This window comes from Benincasa hispida, chromosome 8, assembly GCF_027475165.1.
Source record: "Benincasa hispida cultivar pf3 chromosome 8, pf3_genome.v1.1, whole genome shotgun sequence".
Taxonomy (NCBI): Eukaryota; Viridiplantae; Streptophyta; class Magnoliopsida; order Cucurbitales; family Cucurbitaceae; genus Benincasa; species Benincasa hispida.
In genome coordinates, this window is record NC_143485.1 from 39426248 (window position 1) to 39440702 (window position 14455).

General features: G+C 33.7%; 1 long non-coding RNA gene and 1 pseudogene across 2 annotated transcripts; one reads left to right on the plus strand and one right to left on the minus strand.

The window, feature by feature from the left end:
• Positions 1-10126: 10126 nt before the first annotated feature.
• On the minus strand, positions 10127-13123 carry LOC120083570 (LEAF RUST 10 DISEASE-RESISTANCE LOCUS RECEPTOR-LIKE PROTEIN KINASE-like 2.2; annotated as a pseudogene). Its single transcript, XR_016531212.1, has 3 exons — positions 11906-13123; positions 11506-11541; positions 10127-11437 (listed from the first exon to the last, which is right to left on the minus strand). The product of XR_016531212.1 is annotated as an LEAF RUST 10 DISEASE-RESISTANCE LOCUS RECEPTOR-LIKE PROTEIN KINASE-like 2.2 (transcript).
• Positions 11028-11598, plus strand: LOC150034570 (uncharacterized). Its single transcript, XR_016531231.1, has 2 exons — positions 11028-11279; positions 11380-11598. It is a non-coding gene; the product is annotated as an uncharacterized LOC150034570 (long non-coding RNA).
• Positions 13124-14455: the final 1332 nt, after the last annotated feature.

The window sequence follows — 14455 nt, forward strand, 5'->3', positions numbered from 1 at the left end:
ATACCAACTAAAACTTGTAAATATATGATTTCGAGTCTTCGTGGGAATTTGCAAAGAAGGCCAAGATATCATGTTATGTTATAAACAACCATACATAAGCTCGGATCACATAATAAAAATCCAAAATATGCCAAAACATAAGCATAAGCATATGAAAGAGGAAATGAGGAAATTAGCATCTCCAACTAAAAAGTTTTACATTATCCATATAACTAAAAAGTAAAAAGCTCCCTAATGCAACACTAAAACTTCAAGCAATTAAAAAGCACACCAAACAGATACAAGACTTCAATCAAATGAAACCACAAAAAACATCTTCAACTAAAAGATGCTATCGAGAGTCAATCCTAGATTATCCAAACAAGATTCCAAGGACAAATTAGATTCATATTGACGAAAAAGCACAATAAATTATTAGACAAGAGATAACAAAAGATTCGACGATGATAATGAAGAATTAACTTAACCCACAATACATGAATAATCCATAAACTACCATAGTGCAACCAGATTCATTTGGACAAATAATGCATAAATATAAACTACCAAAGGATACCTAAGAAGTTCCACTACCATAAACCACTCAATGGAAGTCATAAACAACTAAGCTATGACTACCATAACTGCAGGATAGTCATAGCATTCTGATACTGAATCTAATCCAAAATTTTAGAACAAATAGACTTTTAAGATAAGCATCTTATAAATATTACCTTGTACTTGTTATTAATGTTGTTATGAAGTCCTTTTTGTGTTGGGTGCACCTTCTCCACTTGTCAACCTTCTTAAAAATTTAGAGTGATTGACTTATGAAAGTTAAAGAACTTAATTCAAACTGTAATTATTTTGAAGGAAATATTGTGTCGAGTTGAGTCTGACACCACCAACAAGGCGACCTTGATATTCTCAGTGTGAGAATCCAGAGGGTAGGCTCTATTCGGACTTGATATGAGGCAGATGAACGAAAGAAACCACGATCGCGTACACGATTGGGCAAGTGGGAGAAGTCGGGGACCTATCGTATAGGTCGATGCCCAATCGTTTAGATAAAACTATGCGATCGTCTAGCAAAAACTATGCGATCGTTTAGCTCGGTCTGTCACCTACAGACTCTACACGATCGTTTACCTTGGGCCAGTGATTGTCTAGCAAAGCTATGCGATCGTTTGGTAAATACTGCACGATCGTCTAGCTCGCACCTGCACGATTGTTTAGCTCGCCTAGCCATCATTTAGTAAATCTGTATTTACTTGACGACTTCCGTGAGTTCCTTTTCGCCGGAGAGAAAACTCAAATTCTTTTCAAACTTTTGTAAAAACTTCTTTTCAAAATAGGAAACTACTTTCCTTTTAAACTCACGGTTACCATGGTCTAATAACCACCCACTACTTTGGTTATTTAAAAGAAAAAGTATTAATTATCTAATAATTAATATTATTATAAACATAAATGATAACCAACTTATCATACTATATTTATAACCTATAGTTTTAATATTTCATCTCATGAAACATATAAACCATAGTTCTTTTTCTATTCCATGATACTTAATGTAAATCTCATTTACATCAATCCTCCACTAGATGTATCTTACACATCATACCGATTATATCATATATAATCAAAATATCTCTTGTCAATTTGAACATTTCAAATCAACATCAAAAACTGATCCTCAACAGAATCCAAGCTACCAAGAGGACCCCATGGACCTGTAGATCCGAAGCTCCAACGGTACTTGAATAACTGACTAAATTCTTTGGTCACAGGATCCACCATCCGTTAACTGCCAGGCACTCCACTAAAGATCGACGGTTGAACTCTTCTCACTACAGATATATTATGTGTCCATCTTAACCAATCAGCAGTACGACAACCCTTCAAAGATCGCTCATAAGTACAGTTGGGCCAATAACCATTATGCCCCTGTAGTTACATCTGTCTCCTTAAGTACCACTGATCCCTCTAATGCACATAAGTCATAGTTCTACTATGACTGAGTATTCTCTTCCAAAGAGAAGCTGTGGCCACTATGTTCAAGCCCCGCAATCAGCTCTTAAGGGAGTAATCTCTCTACTTATCCCTGCTTCGGGAAATGAGTGAATTCCATATTTTGAATTGAGTTCCCAGCTCCCAGATCAAACAAGTCCCCAAAAAGGTAGGTACGTTGAGTTGGCAATCTGGCCACTCTCACCCAAACTAATCAAAGGACTGCCCTCAAAGACAGGAGTTCACAAAACACTTAGGATTGAGATTGTGTCATCAATGGTCGTTTAGGTGAGATGCAAGTCTCTAGTATTAACGGCATTATATACAGAGTCTAGTTATCTCGTGGTCCAGGTCTTATACAAACTCTTTGTATAGGACACCCTCGCTCCACGTCTCCACACGAATGGTCACGATCTACTATTTGTAGTAGTTTACAACACTTGCAAACCTTTACAAAGCGAGTCGTATCCGTAGTGTCACCAGGATCAGGTATCCCACCTTAATCCTTATACTACAGACCAATTTAAGTTATCACATAAGGCATGATCCACTTGTATATCACATATACATGCTTAAGTTCACATAAGATAATCAAGGAGTTTTGTTTATTGGATATGAGTAAATGCCAGAATTAAATAACACTTATTTTATTCATTAAACAATGTGTATCTTTACAAAACAACGACACTCCGGGAGAATTAGGACACCAATCCCAACAAATTAAATTCCACTTTTCGAATTATTCCTATTTTGAACATAAAGAAGTGTTTAAGGAATTTAATGAACTCACCAAAACCGACTTTGGAGGCTTAAATTCTCTTCAACTTCACATCTATTTATCAGTAAAAAAATAAGACCGAATCAGCCCCTCCTTCACTGTTATAGTACAACAATCCATTCTCATAAAAACCCAAGGTGAAGGCCCCATAATTAGATGGAATTACTAATGGTTGGACTTGATTTCTACTCTAAATTCGTTGACCTCTTCTCCACGTTGCAGTGCCAAACTGTAGAATAACAACTTCCCTTCTCCTTTGTCTTTGTCTTTCTCTTTCTACAGATTAGAGTTCATTTCTACAGATCTACGACCCATGGCAAAGACCCACGACTACAAATCTACGTTGTTGATGACTGACAGAGACCCACGGCCAAGGAGAGACCCAAGCGTGACGGAGACTGATGGACGGACGTGATACGCATGACAGAGACCCACGGACAGACGACAAAGACCAACTGATGGCAGACACCCACGATAAATCTACTTTGTTGAAGACCCATAGAACTATTGTTGATTTCTATAGATCTACAAACCCACGACAGAGACCCACGACTACATATCTGTGTTGTTGAAGACTGACAGAGACCCACGACCAAGGAGAGACCCAAATATGACAGAGACTGATGGACAGACAGCAGACAACCACGGACGGACGACAGACACCTTGATTCGCACGACCAAGGAGAGATAGGGTTTGGGTAAGAGAGAAATAAAAGGATTTAGGTAGGAGAGATAGGCGTGAGAGTGTTGAAAAATGAAAGGGATTTTTTAATAAAGTAAGAAAAAAAAATTAGACCTTTAATGTCGGTTTTAAACTGACATTAAAGCCTATCTTCAATGTCTGTTTAAAACCGACATTAAAGATTCGTTTTTTTTAAACTGACATTATACATCCGATTTCACTTTTTCCAACCGATATTGGAGCCCAAAATTCTTTTAGTGATTTCGACTTCATCCTTGGGCTCTAACTTTCACTGACACCATAAGGAGGGAGACTCAAATTTAGATAGGCTCTGATGCTTTAAACCTTAGCACTGGATTTTTTAATAAAGTAAGAAAAAAAAAATTAGACCTTTAATGTCAGTTTTAAACTGACATTAAAGCCTATCTTCAATGTCGGTTGAAAACCGACATTAAAGATCCATTTTTTTAAACCGACATTATACATCCGGTTTCACTTTTTCCAACCGACATTGAAGCCCAAAATTCTTGTAGTGATTTCAACCTCATCCTTGGACTCTAACTTTCACTGACACCATAAGGAGGGAGACTCAAATTTAGATAGACTTTGATGCTTTAAACCTTAGCATTAACTTATTGTGCTTGGAGATTCGATGGGTTTGGGCGCTTTCATACTTTACACCTCTGACTTTAGCATCAAAGTCATTTTTCTTTATTTTGTAAATTCTCTCTTTTCAAATTACAAATTTAACATTGTTGTTATGTAAAGGTCTAAGTTCTTTTTTCTCCAATGTGACTCACAAGTTATTGACTCATTCAAATCGTTTCGTATGCAGTCGGTAATGAATGTAGTCGACGCCTCCTTTCATTAATTTCAACCCATATTATTCTAAAAATCCTAGAAAATGACATTTTATTTTTATGAAAAAATGTAAAATCAATTTTGGTAGGACCCTGCCTAATGAATGCTCTCCATTTACTTGACTTCACGAATACAAATATCTCCTCCATTGGAAGACAAAAAGGAGAGTTGAACGAACCACAGCCACAAAAAGTGTCAAAAATATCAGTGTCATATGAGAGGTTTAAGTTGAGCAAGAAGCAGTTGGGATAGGCCTGATTTTGAAGATCAACTTGATCATGATGGAAAGAAACAAAATTAGAGGGAATTGCCCTACTGCTTAAATAATAATTAACCATGGTTAGCAAATTAGATTATATAGAAAGATTGACTAATTTTATTACCGACAAAGTGTTTTGTAATGTACCGTGACAGATGTCAAGCACCTTGTTACGTGTTGTGCAGAGTCTGCTAGAGATATTTTCCTTGTTAGTTTGTTATAGCGTATTGTGCAGATTCGCAGGACCTGCTTCTTTTTGTTGCAAAGAAGATTATCTACATCTTTGAACATCTACTCAACGCTAGCACTTTGAATGAGATGTGGTATTACAGTTTTCTAAGGGTGTTCACACAAAATATTTACATGTACTGTTAGTGAATTTTGTTGTACTCGATTAAAAGGTGTTGTTTGTAGTCGTTTAGTCTAGGTTGAGTGCTTAACTCTTTTGATATTGAAGTTTCTTTCCACTAAGTAAACAATTCTTCGGAATAGGTGATATTGCATCGAAGTAGTTTACCAATATTTGTATCTCTACTCTTGTTGTTTGATATTTAAATTTGTCTCTTTGTTAATTGATTTGTTACAACATTGTGTTTTACGTGTGTATTATATATTAAATTCACTATAGAATTTCAATATTTTAAACAGATGATCAAAAAAATTTATTTTCTTTTATTTTTATATATTTACAAATTCGTGTATATATCATTTTGATAAAATTAGAACAGACAACATATTATTAGATTCCAACCAGCCAAATATATAAGCACGATGATATGAATTCTTTTATTTTGTTGTCTATTTATAATAAGTGTTTTCACAACTTTCAAACAAAGTTTGGAAAACATATTTTTGTTTTTGAAATTTAGGTGAAGTAAAATGTGTAATCAATAAGTCAAAATAATAAATGAACAAAATATTGAACTACAAATATCTTTTAAATTATTTCGTGTTGTCACCTTATTCAAGATTGAAACTCTACATTTTTTAACGTAACTAACTTATTTGGTTAAAGAGTCAACAAAATCTTAATATATCAAAGACTAAAAAAACTATTTTTTAAAAAATGTAAGAACTAAAACGAACATTTTTAAAAGTTTAGAGATCAAAATAAAATAATATTAAAAGCTTAAGAACTTAAACAGACATTTTTAAAAATTTAGGGACTCAAATAGAATATTATTAAAAGTTGATTGGACGAAAATAAGATTTAAACCTAGATTTGTCTGCTTAATTTCGTTGGCGTTGGTTGGAAAACACAATAAAGTTTGTTTGTGAAATTGCAGTTATTAAGTGGATATTGCAATAAAGTTATGCGGCGGTTACCAACCTACCATGAAGATGATGAACGAATAAGCCAACGGATTTTGATATAATATTGCTATATATAAATGACAGTTATGCAGACGTCAGCATGCTATCGGTCTCTTTTAAATGTCACCTGACAAAACCTGCCGGCCTCACCATTTTAAGAAATTTTACACTTTCCGACCGAAACCTTTTCCAACACTTTTAAAAGCTTAGAGAAAAGTGTCTTTTCCTAAGGTTACTTTTACCGTCAGAAAAACCTACCTACTTGACGCCATATGAAACTAGCTATCTCCACGCCATTTTCTTAGGTGCCGGGATTGGCTGGTATTTCCGATACTATTTTCTGTTTGTAATTTTGTATAAATATTGTTATTAGGTGCAATCTCTTAGACAGTCTGTTATTCAGTTCTTCAGTTCTTCATGCTACTCTTCCTCTATTTAATGAGTAATCCTTTTATCATAAAATTAATGAGAATGAAATACATTCCCGTGCCTCAACCCCCCACAGCATCCCCTTTCCCATTTCTTCTTCCTCACGTTGTCTAGGTGTTGCCACCCATATCTGTTCCCATCGCCGGTACCCATCCCCCGCCGTCGAACCCTCTGTCTGAGCTATCATCCGGCAAGTTCTGTAGCCCTAGGTTCCGACGTTGTGCTGTAGCCAGTTGTATCAGAGCTCGCCCGTGCTGCCGTTCAGAAGGACTTTTGGGTAGTTTATTTTGGTTGAAAATTTATGGGTGCGATGATTTTGAGGTGAATAAAAGTTATCTGTTGCAGGAAATGTGAGAATGAAAATGAGGGATATTGTGGGGATGGAAGCAGAACAGTGAAAGAGGAAAATGTTGTCGAAGGAAATTCAAATCCGAAGCATGCTTCTGTTCTTTGCTCAATGTGTTGAATCTTCTCCCTTTTCAAAGTTTCTGCAAAATGTCATATTTTTACCTTTTTTATGTTCTTTCTCTAAGCCCAGATTCTAATTTAGGCTTGCATCTCTATTTTCTTACGCTTTTACAAAAATTAAATTAGTTTTGTAATTTCGTCTTAATTTCACTTTTGTTCATGTAGTTTAAAAGTTTTCAATTACTTCATTCTTACATTTTGGTTATACCGCAAACGTTTCAATATATATATTTTTTTTCGGTTCAAGTATAGAATTATACATCTTTTTGTTTAAGTTTTGTATTAATGTTCTTATTGTTATAAAAATAAATATATAATATATAAAGTTAATTATTTAATAGCACATAAACTATTTTAATTTGTATTTGTAGGTATCTTGAGGTTTATGTTCAAGTAAAAAAGTAGAGAAGAATCAAGATATGTTTTGTGGTTATTATATAATAGCAGGTTTGTATTTGTAGGTATTTCAAAACTTATGTTTTGTAGATATTATGTAATTGTAATTAACTTCTTGAAACTAATGCCAATAAGAGCGTAACTCAACTCGCTATAGGGTATTTCTCCCAACACTAATAAACCAATTTTTGGCGTAAAAAAAGATGACTTTTGCCGAATAAGCCACCATTTTGGCACTGGCATATTTCCTCCCAATTCCAATCGTCGTAAGATCAATTTCTCGATGAAGGAATTTTTTTGTGTTGGGATAGAGTTTTTCTGACGAGGCTTTTTTGATGACCTTGCCGGCAGTCAAAAAAGCGTTGGGAAAGCCTTTCCTGACACTTTTTTGGCTTTTCCTGAGAATTTTTTTCATTGAGAAAAGTATAATTTCTTGTAGTATTTCATTTTATAGGATAGTAATAATATATTGTGTAATTGTTCTAAATGACATAACTATTGAAAATATTTTCAAATATAGAAAAATATCATTGTCTATCAAAGATAGATATTGGTATAGACATCTATCAGCGACAGTAGTAGATAGAAACATTTTACTATATTTGAAATATTTTGCAGCAATTTTCTATATTTAAAAACACCCTTAATATATAAAAGAAATTGTCCTAGTGATCACCGAATACAAGTAAAACATGTCAAAATGTGTATAGGTCAACTTGTATGCAGAGGTTTGTGGTTTGAATATTTCAATTTTCTAAGTAAATCTACTATACTTTATGTTTGATACATAATGTATATTATTGATATTATTGATATATTAATTTTTTGTTTGTCATTATTTATAGATTTAATTGGAATTTATATTCATTTGATTCAAAATATATTTTTTTTTCTAGTACATTATCAACAACTTACAAAGGTTCAATTTGTTCTAGAATGTTGATAAGTTATTAATAGATCAATGTTACATTTGAAATTGAATTTTGAATGAGTATTGATATATTATCGATATACTTGAACATATGCTTCTTAAAGAAATATTTGTATAAATTTTAAATTTGTGTTGTTATACAATTAATACAACAATGTAATATTTGGAAATTTAAAATGAATGTTTGATATATTACAAATACTTTGAATATATTCTTGAAATTAGTTTTCCAATGACTTACTTTAATTGAATTTTGAACGAGCACATATCAATTATTGATATATTAATAATATACTTGAATTTGATGCTAATATATTACATTGATACAATATTAAATACCAAATGATATAATATGACACGCGGTTGTTATACTTTAAATGAATGAATTTTCAATGGCTAGTGATATAATACGATACATCAATGTTATATTTTAAATGAAGTTTGAATTTGTGTCAATAAAATATTAATATAATATAAATAATGGAATTTTTTTAAAAAATAATGTTATTTTAATATTTATTGACAAAAATAAGGTTGGTTTGAAATTATTGAGAAAAATAGGATTGTGCAATCGTGGACGGGGTCCACAAGTTTTGAGTCAACACATAAATTGTGTACCCGTCCACGATTTAAGACTAAATCTATTTATTTTTTTTCACATTTTCCCCCAACTTCCGTCTTCTTCTTTTATTTTTTAGCGTTTTTTTTAATTTTCGGAGAATCTTTGACTGTGAGATTCAAATTCTTAAAAGGCCTATGATAAAATAAAAATTAAATCAAATTTATAGCCACAAATTAAGGTTAATTTTTTTCACATTTTTTCCCAAGTTCTATTTCTTCTTTTATTTTTTTAGTATTTTTGGAGAATTTTTTACTGTGAAATTAAAATTTTTAAAGACCTACGATAAAATAGAAATTGAATCAAATTTCTAGTCACGAATGAAGATTAAATCTATTTTTTTCACATAGATTTGTTTTCCCGTAGATTTTTTTCACATATCTTTGTTTTACCGTGAAATTCAAATAGATTTGTTCCACTTTGTATCCACTAAAATAAAAAAACAATAAAAATATAATAAAAATATGGAGTCCACGAGTTCGATAGTAGGGTCATATGCTGACATGGAGGTTTAAACAAAAACGTGTACCAAGTACACAATTTTGCTACTCTATTTTTATCAAATACTTTTTTCTTCCCTCTTATTTTTGTAATTTCTTTTCTATGTACCATATAAATATGTCATTACTTTTAAAAAATAAATTAATCTTGAACTTAGCCCGAAATAATGATGGTATAGTATAGTATTGATGAGGTAATGATGTACCAAATGTGAAAATATAATAAAAGCAATATGTGAGATGTTAATGGAAATGTAATGGAGTGTTGGACTATTTAAAATAGACTTTTTTTTTCATGCTTAACAAAATTAGGAGTCATCGACGTCAGGACGTTGTCTTATATTGACGTCAGGTGGCTATCTCATTCGATCGTTGACTTTTCAGTTTTTCTTGGTCATTGGTTTCATTTCCTTTGCTGGAGTTTTCTATCACCTTCCTACAATTTTCCAGTTTCTTTCATATTTTCTTTAAGCAAATTCAGAGAGAGAAACATTTTGTGTTTAGCTGGTCAAATCTCTTCAAAATATGTTATACTCTGTTTTTGAAAATTTTCCATTTTGGATCAAATCAGTGGGTTTTCAATTTTTGTTCTTATTTCTTAATCGTATACTTTGATTTGGAAGAAAGGTTTTGTCGATTTCCACTGATGATGTTGAAAAGAGATCGGCCTATAAATTGTTAAGAGTATTTCATATTGATGTAATTACATTCTGTTTTATGTTAATTAGTGTTACTTTTTTATTACAATATTTTAGATTTTTCTGTGTGTTTGATTAAAGTGGAATGCACAACCAAAGTATTGCTCATATGAAATGGGATTTTCTTGCCATGCGTGGCGTAAGTTCTGTTACTCACTAGTTACATTTGAACACAAAATTAAAAGAATAATAGCTGGACAGCAAAAAAAAAAAAAAAAAACAATCTTACTACAATTCAAGATCATACAAGATTGGCCAAAAGTTTTGTCCAGTTGGAATACAATCATATAACCATACTTTCAATCTGTTTTGAAGTGCATACAAATTACCAGATAAACTCACTTCAATTCAAGAATATACGAGACTGTCCATCTGAGACTAAAATTTTTGCCATTCAAAGAGAGCAAAATTTCACCTTTGTGATCTCCAGTGTCATGTGGTGGAAGAAGAAACAACTGCAGGATGTCCAAGGAGAGTTGGTTTCGGTGGAATCTGTAAGCCATCGACACTCCCTTCCAACATAGCCCCTACCTCAGTCATCGACGGCCGGTCGTCCGGCAATGTTTGAATGCAATTCAAACCCACAACAACCATTTTTCTAGCTATTTCTTCTTCTTCCTCTGTTTCTCCCCACTGCTTACAATCTCTATAAATTTCACTTTCTGCAAGATTCTTATATATCCAATCAGGAAAATACTCTTCACTATTATCTCTCACTCCTTTGTCGGGACTCTGCCTTTCACCAACCATCTCAAGAACCAACATTCCATAGCTATAAACATCTGACCTGTGGGAAACTTTGCCAAAGCTTCTAATTATTACTTCTGGAGCCATGAATCCTATTGTCCCTTTTGCACCTGTCATGGACACATAACTGTTTTTCCCTGCATTGCTTGAAAAGCCCGAAATCCGAGATCTTTGGGCAAAATTCATCGTCGAAAAGAATGTTGTGTGGTTTGATATCAAAATGCAGAATCCTTGTATTGCAGCCACGATGGAAGTATTCCAATCCTCGAGCCACACCCACTATGATGTTATACAATGTCTTCCAATTCAGTTCAACTCTACTTTTTTCTAGTCCTTTGTGAAATATGTATTTGTCCAATGACCCTTTAGGTATGTATTCATAAATCAAAGCTCTCGCAACAGAACCCCAAGAAAGTGACTATATTTACATGGGGAGTTGTCGTGATGCATATGACTTCATTGATAAAATCTTGGCAATTGTCTTTGGATTTATTTAGAAGTTTTACGGCGACGTTGCGACCACCAGGCAGCTTTCCCTTGTAGACTATGCTGAACCCTCCTTGGCCAAGCTTGTTCTTGAAGGAATCTGTTATTTTCTTCAGGGTTGAGTAAGTATATCGCTTTGGTATTTGGGTGGAATATCTTTTTATGGTTTCTTCAATAATGTCTTGTTTGTTTGAGCTGCTAATGGTCATCTTCCTTGTGTAGTAGATCAAAGGGATAATGATAAAGGTTATCAAAATGATGCTTCCTGTGACAGTTGAAGCTGAGGAAGGATTTCAAAATGTGTATGCTCAATAAAAGCCAGAGAGGTTTGTAATGCAATTTTAGTACCTATAGAGAGTGTTTTTCTCGACGTATTTGATTTTTCTGCAATACAAAACATGAAGGAATATGAACTCAAAATAATAATAAAAATGGTTTTTTTCTATCTCTGTTCTGGACGTAGCTAACACAAAACCAGGTTATTATACCAATCATCACCAAATTCCTTTAGCAACCGTCGTGTTATCCAACAATATCTATCAAGATTAAACCGGGTTATGTTTTCAAATGGCAGGTACCTAAATTCAGTTATAGAACAAGTAGGTTTGTCTGATGTTTGGGAATGCCTGCAATCATTAAATGCAGGAACTAACGCATAGATGGAACTTGACGAAATGTTTTTTTTCTAGCAAACAAAATTGATCTGAAACACCGATTTAAGCTATTATAAGAATAGAATCGTTCATACTATAACCCAGGAGTTCGTAATCTTCTCCCAGAATCTGTATGGTTGCATCGAGTCCATCGCATTTGACCTTCATTGACATGGAATAACCACCATGACTACACGTTTCTGTTCCATACTTTCCCTGGAGAGGAAAATCCCCTGTAGGAATACTGTCGCATCTCAACGGATCTTCGCAGTTGAGGAACCATGCAACATAAGCAGAGGGAACAGGGGAAGAGTTGAGAAGAATGAGGAGCATAAAACTCAAATAAAGTTGTGAAAGAAGAAATGGGAAGGATCTGGAATTCAATTTTGGGGAATAGAAATCTGGGTTTTGTATAGAGTATTGGATAGGAGTGAATAAAATGGGTTATGAGGAAGGAATAGCGGAATCCAAGCTTAGCTCTTATGTGAGGAAGAGGATGAAGTGTGTCATCTTCAAAGAAAAGTCGGAGTAATAGAGACTGAAATCTAAAGAGACAAGACACAACGAACATGACTATAGGCAACCAATTGTTTGGATTTATTGATTTTGCAAACGTCACATTCCTGTGATTTGATATGAATCGTGTTAATTGGGTTATTTTTGCACTTCACTTTGAATTTTATGGATGACCCACAATTTGGGGAAATGAATTTTGCTATTTTTTGAATTTAAGGTTTTTTTGACATTTTGTTGACGTCAAGTGAAATTATCAAAACAAGACTTTGTGTATGCAGATTGGGTCTCTCACTATTTATTTCCTCTCACATAGATCAATATCTTCTCGCTCTTGCTGTCAGGCTCTTGCTCTACAGCACAACAGCCAAGAAGAAGAAGACATAAACTCATAGAGAGAATAAAGGAGAAGAAGAAAAAAAAAGAGAGAAAAGTGAGAGAGATGAAAAGATCGAGAAGAGGAAGGAAGATGAAAAAGGGACAAAAAGAAATAAAATTTGGGAGTAGAAGGAAGAGAACGGAAGAGGAGAAAAATATCTATCCCGAGTTATCCAACAAACGATGTCTATCCCCTTCTTGTATCCGTCGAAGGAAAGGAGATCTATATCAACAATTAATTCAACTAGTCAACATTGACTATATGAGAATCTTCGTGGAGTATCTACAATATGACCTAAATATATAAATTAGATAAGGATATACTCATAGAAACATTTAAAATATTTTAGACCCATGAAAAGTCTCGAAAAATCTTTTTGATTGGACTCCAAGGAACTCGTGCCTAGAAATAAGAAGAATATCCACATATAAGCCAAGTTAAAGAAAGAGTGAGCGCGTGAGTACTGTTGGGAGCGTGAAAAAGTCTTTTGTAGGTTAATAAAAGTTTTTTTTTTCCTTCCAAGTGATTATCTCTATTTTTTTTTTTTTTTTTGTGCTATTTCTTTAACACAACGTTGCATTCGTCAGGAGGCAGTTTAAAAATAATTTCAAGTTCAAATCTTCGAGGTGCACTGAGAAGAAGAAAGTTGAGGCAAATATGTTTAATCCCTCCAACATATCTCTAAAATTGAATGATATGGTCTCGTTTTATTTTTGATTTTACACCTAAAAGATCTAATAGAGATAGTTGTCTTTATTCATGTATCATGGTGTTGAATGAGAAATTTTGGACCCATCATAAATTGTCACATCATTTACTAAATTAATGACGAAATTCCAAATAACTGAATTTGAGACTAATTAGAAGTTAACATATGCCCAAATTGAAGTTGAAAACATAAATTGGCGAATTTCGATGATGCCACATGTTTACTTTATAACCACTGGATTGAATAAAATTAATTCGGTCCAATTTGATATTATTATGTGGGCTAAAAGTCCAATTGAGCAAAAAAAAAAGACTTAATTTGACCTAAATGTCATATAAGGCTTAATTTGACCTAAATGTCATATAAGGCCCAAATCCAATTAGTTGGGCCCAAGGGCTAGGTCCATGGACCAACCAAGCCCAAGTCCACGAAACCCACTTGAGAACTCTATAAATAGAGAAGCTTTCTTCATTCGTAAAGGTAAAAAATTCTATACTCCAGAGAACCTAGAAAGAATTCTCCCAATAATCAGAAGACTCCTTAACTCCTGAAGCTGACTATACTTAAAGACTGAAGTCTTTTGAAGATATAAGCATTGTTCCAAGACTTCAAGCTCAAGAACATCCACACGCTCTGATCCATACATCAAGTATACGTATTCAATCGAGAGAGAATTAGAGGATCAAGTACTAGAGATCAAACCACATTCGCATCAAATCAACATCAACACAAACACAAGTTCAACTCCACAAAACAAGTTTCTCCAGAAACCTCGTGCAAACACTGATTCTCCAAAAAGATCATCAAAAGGTTAATCATCCAAAAAGATCATCAAGCTCAAAGGTCGGTCACCCAAGAATATCAATAAGCCTAAAGACCGATCTTCCAAAAAACTCATCAAGCCCAAAGGCCGATCATCGAAGAAGATCAACAAGCCCAAATGTCACACCTCCTTCTAGATTACCCTCTCAACCTGAAAGGAGTTATGACTGCAGTAGTTACCAATCCTTTTGCTGGCACTTACTGCCTACTAACCTGCTTAGA